General features: G+C 38.0%; 1 long non-coding RNA gene and 1 other non-coding gene across 3 annotated transcripts in view; both read right to left on the reverse strand.

Annotated features, from left to right (window-relative positions):
* LOC130865051 (uncharacterized) overlaps positions 1 to 22101 on the reverse strand; it is a 129164-nt gene that overhangs the window by 34996 nt on the left and 72067 nt on the right. For both annotated transcript variants that reach the window (XR_009056061.1, XR_009056060.1), the window contains exon 6: positions 12711 to 12796. This is a non-coding gene — a long non-coding RNA (uncharacterized LOC130865051). The remainder of the gene's footprint in view (positions 1 to 12710; positions 12797 to 22101) is intronic.
* Positions 6179 to 6244, reverse strand: LOC130865627 (small nucleolar RNA SNORD109A). The gene has a single exon (XR_009056178.1). It is a non-coding gene; the product is annotated as a small nucleolar RNA SNORD109A (small nucleolar RNA).

Here is a 22101-nt window from a genome sequence, read left to right on the forward strand (position 1 = left end):
ATTCCTCTCTCACCATTGACAGCTCATTTAGAAAAAAAATGAACAGAGAAATAAGGCAACTGGCAGACGTTATGAATCAAATTGACTTAACAGACATTTATAGAATATTGCATCCAAACTGAAAAGAATATACATTCTTCTCAGCACCACATGGAACCTTCTCAAAAATGGAACACAGACTCAGTAACAATACAAACCTCAACAAATAAAAAAATGGAATAACCCAATGTAACTTATCAGATCACCATGGTTTAAAACTAGAAGTCAACAGCAATACTAATTTCAGAAAGCCCACAAACACATAGAAGTTAAGCACTGCTCACCTGAATCATCAATGCATCAAGGAAAAAATAAATGGAGAAATTAAAGACTTCCTAAAATCCAATGAAAAAACCACACAACATACCCAAATTTATAGGACACAATGAAAGCAGTATTAAAAAGGAACGTTCATAGCAGTAAATTTCTACATAATCTGGAAAAATCCAATAGTAATAAATTAATGGAATATTTGAAAACTTTAGGACAAAAAGAAGCAAGCTCACCTAAGAGAACTAGATGGCAGGAAATAATCAAATTGAGAGCTGAAATCAACAAAATAGAAACAAAGAAAACAATACAAAGAATCAATGAGACAAAAAGTTGTTTCTTCAAGAAAATCAACAAAATAAGCAAACCTTTATCCAAACTAACCAAAAGGAAGGGAGAAAATATCTAAATTAACAAAATCAGAAATGAAAAGGGGGACATAACAACAGACACAGAGGAAATACAGAGAATTATCAGATAATATTTTGAAAACCTGTACTCTACAGAATTGGAAAACTTAAAAGAAATGGATAACTTTCTGGATAAATATCAGTTATCAAAATTAAATCAATACCAAATAAGCAAGTTAAACAGACGTATAACTGCTGAAGAAATAGAAACAGTAATCAAAAGTCTCCCAATCAAAAAAAAAAACAAAAACAAAAACAGGACCAGATGGTTTTAGCTCTGAATTCTACAAGACATTCAAAAAAAAAAAAACAAAAAACAAAAAAAAAAAAACAAAAAACTAATACCAATACTCTTCAAATTATTCCACACAATAAAAACAGGAGGAACACTGCAAAACTCTTTTTATGAGGCTACAATTACCCTGATACCCAAACAACAGAAAGATATTACTCAGAAAAAGAATTACAGACCCATCTCACTTATGAACATTGATGCAAAAATACTAAATAAAATACTGGCAAATCAAATCCAAGAACACATCAGAATCATGATCCCCCATGATCAATTCAGCTCCATCCCAGAGATGCAGGGATGGTTCAACATATGAAAATCTGTCAATGTAATCCACCAAATAAACAAACTGAAAAATAAAAACCACATGATCATCTCATTAGATGCCAAAAAAGCTTACAAGAAAATACAGCATCCCTTCATGATAAAGGTCTTGGAGAGAACAGGGATACAAGGAACATAACTAACCATAATAAAGGCAATATACACCAAGACAACAGCCAACATCAAACTACATGTAGAGAAACTCCCTGCAATTCCACTAATATCAGGAATGAAACAAGGTTGTCTACTCTCTCCATATCTATTCAATATAATTCTTATGGTCCTAGCTAGAGCAATAAGACAACAACAGTAGATCAATCAGCTAAAAACCAGAAAAAAAAAGTCAAACTCTGTTTGCTGATGATGTGATATTTTACATAAGTGATCCCAAAAATTCTACTAAGGAACTTCTACAACTCATAAATACTTTTAGTAATGTAGCAGGATATAAGATTAACTCAAAAAAAATCAGTAGCCCTCCTGTACACAGATAATAAAGGGACTTGGGAAAAAAATCAGAGAATCAACACCCTTCACAATAGTCACAAATAGCATAAAATATCTTGGAGTCACTCTAACCAAACAAGTTGAAGACTTGTATGACAAGAACTTTAAATCTTTGAAGAAAGAAATTGGAGAAGACACCAGAAAGTGGAAAGATCTCCCATGCTCTTGGGTATGCACACTTAACATAGTAAAAATGGCAATCTTACCAAAAGGAATCTACAGATTCAATGCAATGCCCATAAAAATCTCAGCAAAATTCTTCACAGACCTCAGAAGAATACGACTCAACTTCATATTGAAAAGCAAAAAAATCCAGAATAGACAAAACAATCCTGTACAATAAAAGAACTTTTGGAGGTATCACAATCACTGACTTCAAACTTTACTACAGAGCTACAGTACTCAAAACAGCCTGGTATGGGCATAAGTACAGACAGGAGAAACTATGGAATCAAATAAAAGACCCAGATATTAATCCATATGCCTTGAACACCTGACTTTTGACAAAGAAGCAAAAAAATCAAATGGAAAAAGAAAGCATATTTAACAAATGGTACTGGTATAAATGGATATCAACATGTAGAAGAATTAAAATAGACCCATATCTATCAACATGTACAAATCTCAAGTGCAAACAGATCAAAGACCTCAACATAAAGCCAGCCACACTGAACCTTGTAGAAGAGAAAGTGGGAAGTACACTGAACACATTGGCACAGGAGACCACTTCCTAAATATAACCCCATCAGAACAGACACTGGAAGAAACAATTAATAAATGGGACCTCCTGAAACTGAAAAGCGTCTGTAAAGTGAAGGACATGGTCAACAAGACAAAACAACAGGCTACAGAATGGGAAAAGATCTTCACTAACCCCACGTAAGACAGAGGTCTGATCTCCAAAATATAGAAAGAACTCAAGAAATTGGTCACCAAAAGAACAAATAATTCAATAAAAAATAGAGTACAGACCTAAACAGAGAAATCTCAACAGAGGTATCTAAAATGGCTGAAAGACACTCAAGGAAATGCTCAACATCCTTAGTCAGCAGAGAAATGCAAATCAAAACATTTCTAAGATTCCATCTTACACCTGTAAAAATGCCCAAGATCAAAAACACTGATGACAACTTATGCTGGAGAGGTTGTGGGGAAAAGGGAACACTTCTGCATTGCTGGTGGGAATGCAAGCTGGTACAGCCCCTTTGGATATCAGTGTGATGATTTCTCAGAAAATTAGGAAAACCCTTTTTCAAGACCCAGTAATACCACTTTTGTGTATATATCCAAAGGATGTTCATAGCAGCATTGTTTGTCATAGTCAGAACCTGAAAACAGTCTAAATGCCCTTCAATAGAAGAATGGATAAGGAAAATATAGTACACTTACATGATGGAATACTAAATGCCAGAAAAAAATGACATCTTGAATTTTGCAGAAAAATAGATGTAGCTAGAAAACATTATTTTGAGTGAGGCAACCCATACACAGAAAGACAATTATCACATGTACTCATTCATAAGTATTTTTAAAACATAAATCAAAGGAAACCAGCCTACAAATCACAATCCCAGAGAACTAAGACAACAATAAGGGCACTAATATAGATTTACATAGAATTAATCTACATTGGAAGTAGAAAAAGACAAGATCTCCTGAGTAAATTGGGAGCATGGGAACCTTGGGGGAGGTTTGAAGGGGGCAGGGAGAGGCAGAGAGGGGAGAAGAGGGAAAAATGTAGAGCTCAATAAAAATCAATCAATCAATAAATAAACACCAATCCAAATATCCACCCCCCCTTTTCCAATTCCCTCCACCCACCCTCTCACCCCACCCCCTCTAATCTGAAGAGAGGGTAAGGCACTTTGCTTTGTGGAAAGTCCAGTGCTCTCTCTACTACATCAAGAGAATGGGATCCAAAAAAATATTACATGCAGTAGAGTTAAATCCAATGCCACTGTCAGTGACCCCTCAGTCTGCCCAGCCATACAACTGTCAACCACATTCAGAGGGACTAGTTCGGTCCTACGCTTGTTCCTTCCCATTACAGCTGAAGATGGTGAGCTCCCATTAGCTCGGGTAAACTGTTTCAGTGGATGAACCCTACATGGTCTTGACCTCTTTGCTCATATTCTCATTCCTTCTACTCTTCTCTAGACCTTGGGAGCTCAGTCCAGTGCTAAAATGTAGGTCTCTGGCTCTGTTTCCATCTGTGTGGGACAAAGGATTTATAGTGATATTTAAGATAATCATCAGTCTGACTATAGGGCAAAGGCAATTCAGGCACCCTCTCCTCCATTGCTTAGGGTCTTATTTGTGGTCATCCTTGTGGATTCCTGGGAATTTTTCTAGAGCCAGGTTTCTTGCTAAACCTATAATAGCTCCTGAGAGCCCCAGTCGCCTAATGGATAAGGCATTGGCCTCCTGTAATAGCTCCCTCAATCAAGATATCTCTTTCCTTGCTATCATATCTGTCCTTCTTCCATCTCAAGGATCCCATTCCCTCAAGTCCTCCTCAACCCTCCCCTTCTCCTCTCTTCTTCACCTTCTCCCCTTTCTTCTGTCTCCACCCCTATGATTCCAATTTTGTCAGGAGATCTTGTCAGTTTCCAATTTCTAGGTGGGTCTACATATGTTTTTCTTTGGGTTCACCTTATTACTTAGCTTTTCTAGGATCATGAACTATAGGCTTAATGTCCTTAATCCTATATAATAAAGGAACTTCTGGAGACATTACCATCCCTGATATCTAGCTCTATTACAAAGCTACAGTAATGAAAACAATTTGGTATTGGCATAAAAACAGAGACGTTGACCAATGGAATCTAATTGAAGACCTGGATATTAATTCACACACCTATGAACACCTGGTTTTTGACAAAGAAGCTAAAATTATACAGTGGAAGAAAGAAAGCATCTTCAGCAAAGGTGCTGGAATAACAGGATGTCAACATAGAGAAGAATGCAAATAGATGCATATCTATCATCATGCACAAAACTCAAGTCCAAATAGATTAAAGACCTCAATATAAATCTGACCACACTGAACCTGATAGAAGAGAAAGTGGGAAGTAGCCTTCAATGCATGGGCACAGGAAACCACTTCCTAAATATAAGCCCAGAAGCACAGACACTAAAGAAACAATAAATAAATTGGACCTCCTGAAAATGAGAAGCTTCTGTAAAGCAAAAGACACAGTCAATAAGACAAAAAGGCAGCTTACTAAATGGGAAAAGATCTTCACCAACCCCACATCAGGCAAAGGACTGATCTCCAAAATATATAAAGAATTCAAAAAAATTAGACGTTAAAATTCTAAATAGCCCAATTTAAAAATGGAGTACTGAACTAAACAGAATTCTCAACAGGAGAATTTCAAATGACCAAAAGATACTTAAGGAAATGTTCAACTTCCTTAGCTATTAGGGTAATGCAAATCAAAGCAACTCTGAGATGCCATCTTACACAAGTCAGAATGGCTAAGATCAAAAACACTACTAATAGCTTATGCTGGAGAGGATCTGGAGTAAGGAGAACACTCATGCATTGCTGGTGGGAATGCAAACTTGTACAACCACTTTGGAAATCAGTATGGCAGTTTCTCAGAAAATTGGGAATCGACCTACCTCAGAATTCAGCAATACCACTTTAGAGAATATTCCCAAAAAATGTTCAATCATACTACAAAAGCATCTGTTCAGCTATGTTCATAGCAGCATTATTTGTAATAGCCAAAACCTGGAAACAACCTAGATGCCCCTCCACCGAAGAATGGATAAATAAAGTGTGACACATTTACACATTACAATACTACTCAGCGGTAAAAAGCAATGGCATCTTTAATTTTACATGTAAGTGGCTGAAATTAGAAAACATTATCTTAAGTAAGGTAACCAAGACCCCCAAAATTGAGTATGGTATGCACTCACTCATAAATGGATACTAGCAATATGTAGAATCCTAAAGCCAGTCTGCACTATTATTTGCCATCTGTCAAAACTGGAATGCCAGTCAGGCTCTGAAACCTCTTCAGTCTTAAAATGACCTAACACCTGGACTTCAGATTCCTAATGGCATGAGTTGTTTGGGATTTTCAGAGAGTTGTTCTCATCATTGATAGAGATAAACCTTATCTCAACGCAAAGATATAACCACTGCCAGTGAATCTTTGGGAATCTTGTAACCTTAGCTTTGGGTGCAATTGGGACACTATCAAGACACTCTCAAAATCTCAAATGCTGAAGCCAGATAGGACAGTTATCTCATCTGTGAAAACTATGAAGAATAAGCCAGGGTCTGAAACCCTAATTGCTCTTATTAGAGGACCTCATATCTGGACCTCAGATTCCCATTGACATGAGTCTCTCAGCATCCTCAGACAGGGTTTCTCATCATTGATCCAGATAAGCCCTCTCTCAATACATGAGCATTTCCATGGCTAAGAGAAACTACATAAAGTTTGTCATCTTAACCTTGAAAATGAAGAACATAACTGTAGAGCATGTTTCTCAGTATCAAAACAGAGGTATTGAGTCTGACTCAGCATGCATACGTTGTCTTTTGTACCTTAATTCAAATCTAAGTTAAATGTAATATCAAAATACTCTATTGTGATGAACCCTAGCAGCTTGCCATCAGGTAAGAGACCTACAGGCAGGCTGCACCACCACAGCTGCCACCCACTTTACTCTTTTCACAGAGAAACCAACACATTACCCATCCTCCCCTTCCCCATCATCCTCATCTTGAACAATCATCTCCTGCTACTTCAGAAGCTCCTATAGGCACAGTGCCACCTATACCAGTTGCAAAAACAGGTGAGTGATGATCTCCCCCGTAGACTGCACTAATCTCTAGGCCATACATACCAAGGGACATCCTGAGCCCCACACCTATCATCTCAGCAAGCAAGCGGGTTCCTGCCCCCAATTCTGGTGGAAAACAGCTGTTCCAGTGAATCCCACAGCAGCTTGCCAACAAGTGAGAGACCTGTGGGCAATTTGTACCACCACTGTGACCACCCACTGGAATCTCTTCCTACAAGACTCATTTTGCCAGTCAACCAAGCTTACCTCAGCATCCTCCTTAAAGGGAAAGGTGGAGGGAATGGGAGGAGGGGCAATAAGAGTGAACTGGGATTGGTATGCAAAATTAAAAAAAAAGTAATTTGCTTTCTTTTTAAAAAAAGAAAAAAAGAACACCACCAATAATGGTCAGGGCACTACGCATCCACTAGAGCCCAGTTACCTTATCACAGTAGGTTCTGAATATTCCATCATAGCTGAAGCAAATTATTAAACCACCAAAACAACCTATATGAAGATAGAGTTCCTGAAAGAGGAAATTAACAAATCTCTTAAAGAAATCCAAGAAAAAAAATAGAAAACAAAAAACAGTTGAAGAAAAGGAATAAAACCACTCCAGACCTAAAAATGGGAATAGAATAAATAAAGAAAATACAAGCTGATGGAATTCTTGAAATAAAAATTTTGAGAATTTGAAAATTAACTACAGAGGCAAGTGTCACTAACAGAATAAGAATTCTGGAAGAGAGAATCTCAGGTATTGAAGATATGATAGAAAAATTGAATATATCAGTCAAAGAAAATGTTAAATCTCAAAAAAGTTTTGACACAAAACATTCAGAAAATATAGGACACTATAAAAATATTAAACTAAGAATTATAAGAATAAATGAAAGAGAATCCTAGCTCAAAGGTCCAGGAAATATCTTCAACAAAATCATAGAAAAAATTGTTCTAACCTAAGAAGACGAAACCAATAAAGATACAAGAAGCATACAGAACAGCAAGTAGATTAGACCAGAAAAAAGTTCCCTTACAACATAATAACTAAAACACAAAACATGCAGAACAATGAAAGAATTTTTTAAATGAAAGGAAAAAGAACAAGTAACATATGAAGTCAAAACTATTCAAAATACAGAGGACCCTTTCTTAAAACACAGATCTGTGGAACGTTTCCATTTCAGCATGCTGTAGTCATTACTTATTTTGTGACACATGTACTCTTATCTCATACTGCTCTGGTGCTTATCTTCTTTCTCTCCCATAATTCATGTCTTACTATCAGGGTCCCAACAACCAAAATTTATATTAATATATCTACATGTCAAGACTAAACTCATATGTGCTAATGAGAAACAATACATACTCTCTGTTTTTAAATGCAATATTATTTTCTTGAGTATCCTCAGTTTCCGTTAAACCAATTTTTCTGACATTTTTTTTCTTTTTTAATTTTTAATTAAAATTTCCACCTGCTCCCCGTTTCCCATTTCCCTCCCCTCCTCCCAAATATTGCCCGCTCCCCCCACTTGCCTCCCCCTATCCCCACTCCTCTTCTTCTCCCCCCACTCCATTCCCCCTCCCTCTCGATACTGAAGAGCATTCCAAATTCCCTGCCCTGCGGGAAGACCAAGGTCCTTCTATCTACGTCCAGAAAGGTGAGCGTCCAAACAGGCTAAGCTCCCACAAAGCCAGTTCATGTATTAGGATCGAAACCTAGTGCCATTGTCCTTGGCTACTCATCAGTCTTCATTGACCGCCATGCTCAGAGAGTCCGGAATCAACCCATGCTTATTCAGTCCCAGACCAGCTGGCCTTGGTGGGCTCCCAATAAATCAGTTCCACTGTCACAGTGGGTGGGTGCATCCCTCGTGGTCCTGATTTTTTGCTCATGTTCTCCCTCCTTCTGCTCCTCATTTGGACCTTAATCATTAGCAAATGCTTACATAAAATATTTTCTTCCTGCATTTATCTATGGATAGATATCTAGCCTGGTGCCATATCTTTGGTCTTGTGAATAGTGTACCAAGAAACATGAATTATGATACCTCTCTTTTAGTTTACAAAATCTCAAAAGAATGCTCTAAAAATAATAAGAAAAAAGAAAGCTGTAAAGCAGTTTGCAAATTAAAAAGGCAGCTAATAACGAGTAGACTAACCCAATAAAAAAAATGGGGCACTGATCTGAACAGAGAATTCTCAACAGAAGAAATTCAAATGGCCAAAAGACACTTAAGGTCATGCTCAACCTCCTTAGCGATAAGGGAAATGCAAATTAAAACAACTTTGAGATACCATCTTACACCTGTCAGAATGGCTAAAATCAAGAACACCAATGATAGCCTTTGCTGGAGAGGTTGTGGAGAAAGAGGCACACTCATTCATTGCTGGTGGGAATGCAAACTTGTGCAACCACTTTGGAAATCAGTGTGGCGATTTCTCAGGAAATTTGGGATCAACCTACCCCAAGATCCAGTAATACCACTATTGGGAATATACCCAAGAGATGCCACATCAAATGACAAAAGTATCTGTTCAACTATGTTCATAGCAGCATTGTTTGTAATAGCCAAAACCTGGAAACAACCTAGATGCCCTTCAATGGAGGAATGGATGAAGAAAGTGTGGAATATATACATATTAGAGTACTACTCAGCAGTAAAAAACAATGACTTCTCGAATTTTGCGTGCAAATGGATGGAAATAGAAAACACTATCCTGAGTGAGGTATCCCAGACTCAAAAAGAGGAACATGGGATGTACTCACTCATAATCGGTTTCTAGCCATAAAATAAAAGACATTAAGCATATAATGTGTGATCCTATAGAAGCTAAATAAGAAAGTGAACCCAAAGAAAATCATATAGTCATCCGCATGGAGAGGGGGAAGTAGACAAGATTCCAGGGCAAAAACTGGGAACTTGCGGGTGAGGTGGCATGGGGCAAAGGGGAAATGGGATGAGAAATATGAGAAGGGGAGGATGGGAGGAGCTCGGAGGATTGGGATGGTTGGGATATAGGAAGGATGGATACGGGAGCAGCGAAGTATATATCCTATCTAAGGGAGCCATCTTAGGGTTGGCAAGAGACTTGACTCTTGAGGGGTTCGCAGGTGTCCAGGAATATGTCCCCAGCTGGTACCCTGGGCAACTAAGGAGAGGGAACCTGAAATGACCCTATCCTATACTGATGAATATCTTGCATATCACCTTAGAACCTTCATCTGGCGATGGATCGAGGTAGAGACAGAGTCTCAATTTGGAGCAACGGTCTGAGCTCTTAAGGTCCAAATGAGGAGCAGAAGGAGGGAGAACATGAGCAAAAAATCAGGACCACGAGGGATGCACCCACCCACTGTGACAGTGGAACTGATTTATTGGGAGCCCACCAAGGCCAGCTGGTCTGGGACTGAATAAGCATGGGTTGATTCCGGACTCTCTGAGCATGGCGGTCAATGAAGACTGATGAGAAGCCAAGGACAATGGCACTAGGTTTCGATCCTAATACATGAACTGGCTTTGTGGGAGCTTAGCCTGTTTGGACGCTCACCTTTCTGGACGTAGATAGAAGGACCTTGGTCTTCCCGCAGGGCAGGGAATTTGGACTGCTCTTCAGTATTGAGAGGGAGGGGGAATGGAGTGGGGGGAGGAGAAGAGGAGTGGGGATAGGGGGAGGGAAGTGGGGGGAGGGCAATATTTGGGAGGAGGGGAGGGAAATGGGAAATGGGGAGCAGGTGGAAATTTTAATTAAAAAAGAATAAAAATAAATAAATAAGTAAAAAAAAAAAAATAACGAGTAGACCCAATCTAAAAATACATTTCTAGGAAATTCAAATATCAACCAAAACCCATGTGCTTCATGCTAGAGGCCTCCACTCTGTCTAGATCTAAGCTGTTTGAAATGGGTACTAGCAAGGAGCAAATAGAACATTAGTTCTTGGATGGCAAAATTTAATGAAATAGGAAAAAAACCTTAATGTTAATTTTCTGAACTCCATTAATGAAGAGTAAACCTTCATTTATAGCTGAATACTTACTTTGTGACTGCATATGAATCACAACAAAAATTGTTTTCTCATGAGACAGAAGCCAGGCTTCATAAATATCTGGTTTCCATGTCACTAGCTTATGTCAGTTATCTCACAATAGGTGCCTTAAAATTCAGAGACTTGAACAAAAGGAAAAATAAAAGTGATGTTTTCTGAAAGAAAAATAAACACTTTTCAAATGAGAGACTTCATTAAATGCATTCCTATTCAGCTGTTGATATCACAGACCCTGAATTTATGTCTCTTTGAGACAAATAACTACAGCACTATTCTAAGTAAGTAAAAGAAATGAAGCAATGCATGAGTCACATTTGGGACACTCTAAAGATACCTATTTCCCTATTCATGGCTAGAAACCAAATATGAGTGAGTACATCCCATGTTCCTCTTTTTGGGTCTGGCTCACCTCACTCAGGATAGTGTTTTCTATTTCCGTCCATTTGCCTGCAAAATTCAGGAAGTCATTGTTTTTTTTACTGCTGAGTAGTACTCTAATATGTATATATTCCATACTTTCTTCATCCATTCTTCCATTGAAGGACATCTAGGTTGTTTCCAGTTCTGGCTATTACAAACAATGCTGCTATGAACATAGTTGAGCATATACTTTTGTTGTATGATAGGGCATTTCTTGGGTATATTCCCAAGAGTGGTATTGCTGGGTCCAGGGGTAGGTGGATCCCGAAATTCCTGAGAAACTGCCACACTGTTTTCCAGAGTGGTTGCACAAGTTTGCATTCCCACCAGCAATGGATGAGTGTACCCCTTTCTCTATGTGTGGTCCTAGAGAAGCTAATTAAGAAGGTGAACCCAAAGAAAAACATTTAGGCAATGAAAGGAGACAGAGACAAAGACCCACATTGGAGCACCGGACTGAAATCTCAAGGTCCAAATCATGAGCAGGAGACAGAGCACGAGCAAGGAACTTAGGACCGCGAGGGGTGCACCCACACACTGAGACAATGGGGATGTTCTATCAGGAACTCACCAAGGCCAGTTGGCCTGGGTCTAAAAAAGCATGGGATAAAACCGGACTTGCTGAACATAATGGACAATGAGAACTACTGAGAACTCAAGAACAATGGCAATGGGTTTTTGATCCTACTGCATGTACTGGCTTTGTGGGAGCCTAGGCAGTTTGGATGCTCACCTTACTAGACCTGGATGGAGGTGGGTGGTCCTTGGACTTCCCACAGGGCAGGGAACCCGGATTACTTTTAGGGATGATGAGGGAGGGGGACTTAATGGAGGAGGGGGAGGGAAATGGGAGGTGGTGGCGGGGAGAAGGCAGAAATCTTTAATAAATAAATAAACAATAAAAAGAAAAAAAAGATACCTATTTCCTCAAAAGCTAGAATCCTAAATCAGGTCTGTACATTTTTGCAAGTCACCACCTAAGGTTAAACAGTCTAAGCCAGGTCTAAAAGCCTCACTTGCCTTATAAGTGGTCACTTAAACCGCAGATTGGCAATTTATGGATTGCTTAACATCCTTGCACAAATATACTCTTCACCCATCCGGACAATATCTCTGTGAGCAGATAACAATTCCATAGTCAGGCAAAGTCTATGTAAACCTGTTTTCTGTGGTATAAGAAGATATTTGTTCAGAGAACTCTGTTTGCAATCTGTACAAAGCTGATAAATTCAGGATGAATAAATGTGTCATGGGTTGCCCAAGTTAAATTAGAGATAAATGAGTAATTAGAAATAACAAAAGTTTTGAAATATTCATCTGAGATGACTGAGTTGTTACAAAATATACTTTATATAAAACTAAAAATGTGCCACCAATATGTCATTCCCTGTGAGGTTCGTGGAGACCAATTCTTGGTGGACATAAGAAGTGAGACAACAGTGGCCCTGGGACCCTCGACCCCTACCACTCCCTAAAACATCCACATGGGAGAAATGCCAGGGCCTCCCTCCCCAGGTGTCTTTGGCATTCCTAGCAGTCAGCAGGGAGCTGGTCTGCTACACAACCATCTAACCCACCCCAAATGCTTTGTTACCTCTGAGCTCCGTAGACCAATTCTTGAAGACATAAGAGTTGAAGGAAGAGATGGGAAGGTGCCAGTGCAAGAACTCCTCCAACATCCTAAAAAGCAACATGGTATCATCAGTATCCAGTGAACACACAACAGGAAGGCTTGATCATCCTAACATAGAAGACATAGAAGAAAACAACTTTAAATGTTACTTAATGTAAATGGTGGAGACCTTTAAAGAGGAAGTGAAACTGATGAATATCTCGAATATCACCACAGAACCTTCTTCCAGTGATGGATGGAGATAGAGACAGAGACCCACATCAGAGCACTGGACTGAGCTCCTAAGGCCCAGTTGAAGAGCAGAAAAAGGAAGAAAATGACAAGGAAGTCAGGACGGCCAGGGTTTGGTCCACCCACTGAGACAGTGTGTCTGATCTAATGGGAGCTCACCAAATCTGGCTGGACTGGGACTGAACGAACATGTGATCAAACGGACTCTCTGAATGTGGCAGACAATGGGGGCTGACTGAGAAGCCATTGATAATGGCACTGGGACTTGTTTCTACTGCATGTACTAGCTTTTTGGGACCCTAGTCTGTTTGGATGCACACCTTCCTAAGCCTGGATGGAGAGGGGAGGGCTTTGGACTTCCCACAGGGCAGTGTACCGTGCCCTCTCTTAAGACTGGAGAGGGAGGGAGGAGGGTGAGTAAGGGAGCAAGAGAGTAATGGGAGAAGGGGGAAGTAGAAATTTTTGAATGGAAAAACAAAAGTATAAAAAAATTATTCATCAAGTAAAAAAAAGAGAAAGTGAAAAGCTCCATTAAAGTAATGGAGGAAAAGACAAAAAGATGGAAGAAACTAATAAATCCCTCAAAGAAACCCAAGACAACCAAGTAAAAGCAATCAATCAGGGAAAGGAAACAGTTCAAGATTTGAAGATTAAAATAGAGGTAATAAAGATAACACAAACTGAGGGAACTCTGGAAATGGAAAATCTGGGTAAATGAACAGGGACAACAGAGAGAAGCATAACCAATAGAATACAAGAATCTCAGGCACTGAAGATTCTGTTGAGGAAATAGACAAATAGTCAAAGAAAACACTAAATCCAACAAATTCTTAACAAAAATCATTCAGGAAATCTGGGACACCATGAAAAGAGCAAACCTGAGAATAACAGGGGTAGAAGAAGGAGAAGAATTCCAGCTCACAGGCACAGAAAATATATTCAACAAAATAATAGAAGTAAACTTTCCCAACTTAAAAAAGGATATACCTATGAAGGTACAAAAAGCTTACAGAACATCAAATACACAGGATCAAAAAAAATCCCCTCACCATATAATAATCAAAACACAAAACATACAGAACAAAAAAAGAATATTAAGAGCTGCGAAAAAGAAAGGTCAAGTAACATATAAAAGAAAAAGTATCAGAATTATACCTGACTTATCAATGGAAAACATGACAACCAGAAGGTCCTGGATAGATATGCTGCAGACACTAAGACACCACATATACAAACCCAGACTACTGTACCCACCAAAGCTTTCATTCACCATTGATGGAGAAAACAAGGTATTCAATGACAAAAACAGATTTAACCAATATGTATATACAAACCCAGACTTACAGAAAGTATTAGAAGGAAAACCACAACCCAAGCAAGCTAACTACATCCACAATAACACAGACATCTGATAACCCCCCGTACCAGCTTAACCCAAAGAAGGGAAATACACAAACACTACTATTGAAAGATAACCAGAGCTAACAACTACTGGTCATTAATATCGCTTAATATCAATGGTCTCAATTTACCTATAAAATGACATAGGCTAAGAGAATGGATATGTAAACAGGATCCAGCATTCTGCTTTTACAAGGAACACACCTCAACCTCAAAGACAGACACAACATCAGAGTAAAGGGTTGGGAAAATTTGGACCTAAAAAAACAAACAGATGTGGCTATTCTAGTATCTAACAAAATTGATTTAAATCTAAAATCATTCAGAAGAGATGGAAAAGGACATTTTACACTCACAACAGAAACAATTCATCAAGATGAAGCTTCAATTATGAATATCTATGCCCCTAATTCAAGAGCACCCACATATGTAAAAGAAACATTATTGAAACTTGGCTGAAGAGCACATCAAACCCCACACACTAACAGTAGGAGATTTCAACACTCCTCTCTTGACACTGGACAGGTCAAACAGACAGAAACGTAACAGAGAAATAAAAGAACTAACAGATTTAATGAATCGAATGGACTTAACATTCCACCCAAACAATAAAGAATATACCTTCTTCTCAGCACCTCATGGAACCTTTTCTAAAACTGATCACATTCTCGGTAACAAAGCAAATACCCACAGATACAAAAAAAATTGGAATATTCCACTGTATCTTGTCAGATAACCATGGAGTAAAGTTAGAATTCAACAGCAATACTACTCCCAGAAAGCCTACAAACTCATAGAAACTGAACAGTCAACTACTGAACCACTCCTGGGTCAAGGAAGAAATAAAGAAAGAAATTAAAGTCTTCCTTGAATTCAATGAAAATGAAGGCACAGCATACCCAAACCTATGGGACACTATGAAAGCAGTGCTAAGAGGAAAGTTCATAGCACTAAGTGCCCACATAAGGAAAATGGAGAAAGCTCACATCAATGACCTAACAACATGCCTAAAAGTTCTAGAAAAAAAAGAAGCAGACTCACCCAAAAGCAGAAGACAAAAAAAATCAACAAAATAGAAACACAGAAAATCATACAAAGAATCAATGAAACAAAGAGCTGGTTCTTTGAGAAAATCACCAAGATTGACAAACCTTTATCCAAACTAATCAAAAGGCAGAGAGAGAACATTCAAATTAACAAAATCAGAAATGAAAAGGGGGCCATAACAATGGACACTGAGGAAATTAAGAGAATCATTAGGTCCTAATACAAAAATATGTATTCTACAAAACTGAAAATGTAAAAGAAATAAAAAATTTTCAGATAGATACCACATACCAAAATTAAATCAAGACTAGGTGAACAATTTAAATAGACCTATAAGCCACGAGGAGATAGAAGTTGCCATCAAAAACCTCCCAACCAAAAAAAGCCCAAGGCCAGATGGTTTTAGTGCTGAATTCTAACAGAACTTTCCAGAAGAGCTAATACCTATACTCCTCAAAGTGTTCCACATAATAGAAACAGAAGGCTCACTGCCAAACATTTTTATGAAACTACAGTTACCCTGATACCAAAACTACACTAAGACTCAACCAAGAAAGAGAATTACAGACCAATCTCACTCATGAACATGGATGCAAAAATTCTCAATAAAATACTGGCAAGCCTAATCCAAGAACACATTAAAAAATCATCCATCACGACTAAGTAGGCTTCATCACAGAGATGCAGGGCTGGTTCAATATACAAAAATCAATCAATGTTATTCACCACATAAATAAACTGAAAGAAAAAAACATGATCATTTCACTAGATACTGAATAAACATTCGACAAAATCCAACATTCTTTCATTTTAAAGTTCTTGGAGAGATTAGGGATACAAGGATCATATCTAGATATAAGAAAAGCAAAATGCAGCAAGCCGACAGCTAGCATCAAATTAAATTAAGAAAAACTCAAAGTGATTCCACTAAAATCAGGAACAAGACAAGGCTGTCTGCTCTCTCCATATCTCTTCAACATAGTTCTTGAAGTTCTAGTGATAGAAATAAGACAACATAAGGAGATCATAGGGATTTAAATTGAAAAGGAAGAAGTTAAACTTTCATTATTTGCAGATGAGATGATAGTGTATATAAGTGACCCCAAAACCTCTACCAGAGAACTCCTACAGCTGATAAATGCCTCCAGTGAAGTGCCAGGATACAAGATCAACTCAAAAAAAATCAGTAGCCCTCATATACACAAAGGATAAAGAAGCTGAGAGAGAAATCAGAGAAACATCACCTTTCACAATAGCCACAATCACATAAAATATCTTGGGGTAACACTAACAAAGGACGTGAAAGGCCTATTTGACAAGAACTTTATGTCTTTGAAGAAAGAAATTGAAGAAAATACCAGAAAATGGAAAGATCTCCCATGCTCTTGGATAGGAAGGATCAACATAGTAAAAATGGCAATCTTACCAAAGGCAATCTATCGATTCAATGCAATTCCCATCAAAATCCCAACAAAATTCTTCACAGACCTTGAAAGAAAGATATTTAACTTCATATGGAAAAACAAAAACCCAGAATAGCCAAAACAATCCTGTACAATAAAGGAACTGCTGAAGACATTACCGTTTCAGACTCTAAGCTCTATTATAGAGCTACAGTAATTAAAATAGCTTGGTATTGGCATAAAAACAGAGACGTTGACCAATGGAATCTAATTGAAGGCCTGGATATTAATTCACACACCTATGAACACCTGATTTTTGACAAAGAAGCAAAAAAGATACAATGAAGAAACGAAAGCATCTTCAATAAATGGTGCTGGCATAACTGGATGTCAACATAGAGAAGAATGCAAATAGATCCATATCTGTTGCCATGCACAAAACTCAAGTCCAAATGGATTAAATATCTCGACAAAAATCTGACCACACTGAACCTGATAGAGAAGAAATTGGAAAGTAACCTTCAATGCATGGGCACAGGAGACCACTTCCTAAATATAACCCCAGAAGCACAGGCAATAATAGCATCAATAAATAAATGGGACCTCCAGAAACTGAGAAGCTTCTGTAAACCAAAGGACACAGTCAATAAGACAAAAAGGCAGCCTACTTATTGGGAAAAATCTTCACCATCCCCACATCAGACAAAGGACTGATCTCCAAAATATATAAAGAACTCAAGAAATTAGACATTAAAATTCTAAATAACCCAATTAAAAAGTGGTGTACTGAACGAAACAGAGAATTCTCATCAGAAGAATTTCAAATGGCCAAAAGATACTTAAGGACATGTTCTTTGTCTTTAGCTATCAAGGAAATGCAAATCAAAACAACTTTGAGATACCATCTTACACCTTTCAGAATGGCTAAGATCAAACATACTAATGATAGCTTATGTTGGAGAGGATGTGGAATAAGGGGAACACTCATCCATTGCTGGTGGGAACGCAAACTTGTACAACTACTTTGGAAATCAGTGTGGTGGTTTCTCAGAAAACTGGGAATCAACCTACCCCAGGATCCAGCAGTTCCACTCTTGGGAATATAACCAAAAGATGCTCAATCATACTACAAGAGTATTTGTCCAACTATGTTTAAAGCAGCATTATTTGTAGTAACCAAAACCTGGAAACAACCTAAATGCTCCTCAACTGAAGAATGGATAAAGGGAGTATGACACATCTACACATTAGAGTACCACTCAGAAGTAAAAAATAATAACATCTTGAATTTTGCATGCATATGGATGGGATTAGAAAACATTATCCTGAGTAAGGTAACCCAGACCCTCCCAAAAAAATCAATATGATATGCATTCACTCATAAGTGGCTACTAGTTATAAACAAAGGTCAACCAGCTTAGACGTCAGGAACCTAGGGAAACTAAGTAATAATGTGAACCCAAAGAAAAACATATAGACCCACCTGGAAATTAGAATCAGAAAAAATTTGGGAGCAGGGGGGCAGGGGTTAGAAGGAAGGGGAGAAGGGAGGTTGAGGAGAACTTGAGGGAATGGGATAGTTGAGATGAAGGAAGGACAGATATGAGAGCAAGGAAAGAGATATCTTGATTGAGGGAGAAATTATAGAGTTAGCAAGAAACTTGGCTCTAGAAAAATGCCCAAGAACCCATAGGGATGACCCGTACTAAGACCCTAACCAATAGAGGAGAGGGTGTCTGAACTGGCCTTACCCTGTAGTCAGACTGATGATTATCTTAAATATCACCATAGAACTTTCATTCAGCAATAGATGGGAACAGAGGCAATGATACACATTTTAGCACTGGACTGAGATCCCAGGATCCAGTTGAAGAGTGGAATAAATGAGAGTATGAACAAGGAATTCAAGACCATGAGGGTCATTCACTGAGACAGTTTGCTTGAGCTAATGGGAGCTCAACAATTCCAACTGGACTGGGAGTAAATGAGCATAGAAAGAACCAAGCCCCTCTGAAGGGGGGTTGACAGCCGTGGCAGACTGAGGGGCCACTGATAGTGACACTGGGATGTGTCTCTACTACATATACAAGCTTCATGGGATCCTATTCTCTTTGGATGTAAACCTTGCTCAACCTAGATGTAGTAGGGAGGGCCTTGAACTTTCCACAGGGCTGGGTGTATGGCCCTCCCTTAGGGTTGGAGGGGGAGGGTCTGTGGAGGGAGAGGGAGGGGACTGGGAGGAGGGGAGGGAGTGGGAATTTGGATTGTTTTTTTAAGTAATAATAAAAAATAAAGAAAAATATAAAATAGAATCTTATGAAAAAACTAAAAATGCTGTTGATTGGAAATACTGTATTCTTTCTAAACAGAACTTTTAACTAGCATGCAAAGTTGGAAGTTACATGATAAGATAATCATGAGTGCTAAATTTACATAGTTTCTCCTTTTCCTGTTCCTCTCCTTCATCACCTATGCCCTCTTATGTTTTTTTCATTTCAGGCTTCAAATAGATAGTAATCTGTTCTCTTTCTGAAATATATGTTTACTCATCCTCCTGGCTCTTTATATTTCCTCCTTCATGGTCCCAGTTCTACATTCAGGATCTTAAACTACCCTCACCCATACATTAGTATGTATTTGTATCAGGAGGACACTCAGATGTGCACATGAGCAATAACACATGAAATTTGTAGCCTTTGAGTCTAGATTATTTGCTTTGGTGTCGCCATAAATTACATAATTTTAGGCTTATGTTTTCATCAATGTCAACTGATTATATATATCACATTTTGTTTGTTACTCAATCTGTGGATGGACACCTCATCTGGTATTGAGCCTTTGCTCTTTGACCAGTGCAACAAGATACATGCATGAACATTGTCTCTGTAAGAAAAAGTAATCCTTTAAACAATGCTTAGGAAATGAACAAAAAGCACTTCTAACTCTCATATTCTAATTACAAATGAGTTAAAAGACCATTGATATAATTTTAAAATTCATTTCTAAGGATCTCTGATTCCCCCAAAACCTATTATTAATGCTAGTGCTTCTGGGACCTTCACAGTGTACAGTGATGATCCCTACTTTCAGCACTGGGAATATAGAAACCTGATGATAATAAATTGAATATTAAAGCCAGCATGCTAGATATAAATGAGATAAGGAATTTGAAAGGGTTTAGCTTTGACACTCTAACCTGAAAACCTCAGAATAGAGCTGAACACTAGATATGTAACTGCTTTCTACATAGCAGTGAGATTCTTTTGGTTTAGGAAGAGAAAAGCTTGGGAAGATGTTTGGTTTTCTTGTCATTAGCTTTTCTTGGTTATTCCGAAATGAGTCTCTCAAAAATCTAGAAACTATATATATATAGAACTAAAGAGACTAGAAAACAAATAACCCAATTTTAAAAATGGTGTATAGTTTTGAACAAAGAATTCTCAAAGATAAAATACAAATAGCTGAGAAACACTCAAAGTAAAGTCGAACAACTTAGTCATCAGGGAAATGCATATCAAAATGACTTTGCTTTTCATCTTACATGAGTGAGAAGGGCCACGATCAATAAAAAAAAATGACAGTTCATGAGGGTAAGTATGTGGAGTAGTGCAAAATTCTACAGCCACTATAGAAATCAATGTGGTTGTTCTTCAGGAAGCATGAGATAAATCTATCTCAAGTTCCCTCTATACCACTTGACTTAAACCAAATGACTAAATATCCTACTACAAAAATACTTGTTCATTCATGTTTGTGGCTGTTCCTTTCATAGTAAACAGAAATGGGAAATTGCCCAGATGCCCATCAACAGATTAATGAATAATAAGGAGGTGATACATTCAGACAATGGAATATTTTTAGCTGTTAAAAAATTAAAACATAAAATTTACAATTAAATATATAGAGAACTAGAAAAATCAAACTTAGTGAGGTAACACAAACCTAGAAACACAAATATGTATTCACTTACATGTGGATGTGAACTATTAAGTTTTGATAAACTATAATCCTTTTACATATGGATTATATAACACTTATAATCCATTTAACTACAGAGATTAGGTAGAGAACAATGGACTGTGGTGAGGAGAGGATTTCCCAAAGAAGGAGAAAACAGTGGAAGGGAAACAAAGGGGAGACTGAAATGTGATGAATAAATGAAAATGAAGAAGAAAGTTAATGATGAAAAGCAGGGAGGGATGATTTACTCTAAGGAACATTTCGTGGATTATATGGAAACCTACTTTAATAGAAGCATACAAAACACACACACACACACACACACATATATATATATGAAATATAAATAAAGTCACCAAATAATAGGAAAGACAAAGTACTGACTAAATCTGTCACCAAGTGAAACCTCCAGTGCCAGGAAAGTTTATCTAATTGAGATACTGACCCTGACCCCATGGAAACCTCAAACCACTGAGACAATTGTAAAGTCTATCGATTAGTATCCACAAACTGATGATAAGGCCCTATTTCTGAAAACACCTACATATCTCATTGAACAGAGAAGTTGAACTGGTGTCTAACCTGAGACTTTGTTCGCCATATTGGAAAATATTATTCACACTACAAGATGAGAAAGGGAAACACTATCCTAGATACAAAACCTTTCATATCAGATGCTGACTCACCTACATGGCACACTGGTATGATAGTGAGACAAAAGTTGTGAGAGCAACAAACAATTGTCTGGCTGGATTTAAGAGCTACTCCATGAGATGGAACCCAAGCCTCACACTGTTCAGGTAGACAAGATCCTGAGACTACACAAGCCATGAGCCAAGAGAAAAAAAACAAATACTATTGTTTTATAGTATAAATATAGGCTACACCAATAATCCAGTATTTCCCTCATTCATCTTCAGAGAACCTTCCTCCTATAGTAGATAGAAACTAATACAGAGGCACACAACTGGACAATAGACACAGAGTAAGAGACCTTGAAATATTCTGTCTTAAATGAGAGGTTTTCATCAAAGCCTTCCACTTTAATCTCAAGCAACTTTGTGTAGAGGAGGCAGAAAGATTGTAAGAGCCAGAGGAGATGAATGACTCAAAAGAACAGTGCCTTCTGCACTGGCACAACAGGATTGACACAAATATGAACTCACAAGTGACTATGGCAGCATCCATATGTCCATCAAGGGGACCCAACACTAAGAGGGGGTGGGAACACAGGCTACCGTTATGAATTATGGCCAATTAACAATCAAATGCAAAGGAAAATTAGTTTTCTCCAGTGGCATCTCAATGGG

The sequence above is a fragment of the Chionomys nivalis genome, chromosome 23 (genome assembly GCF_950005125.1).
Source record: "Chionomys nivalis chromosome 23, mChiNiv1.1, whole genome shotgun sequence".
Lineage (NCBI taxonomy): Eukaryota > Metazoa > Chordata > Mammalia > Rodentia > Cricetidae > Chionomys > Chionomys nivalis.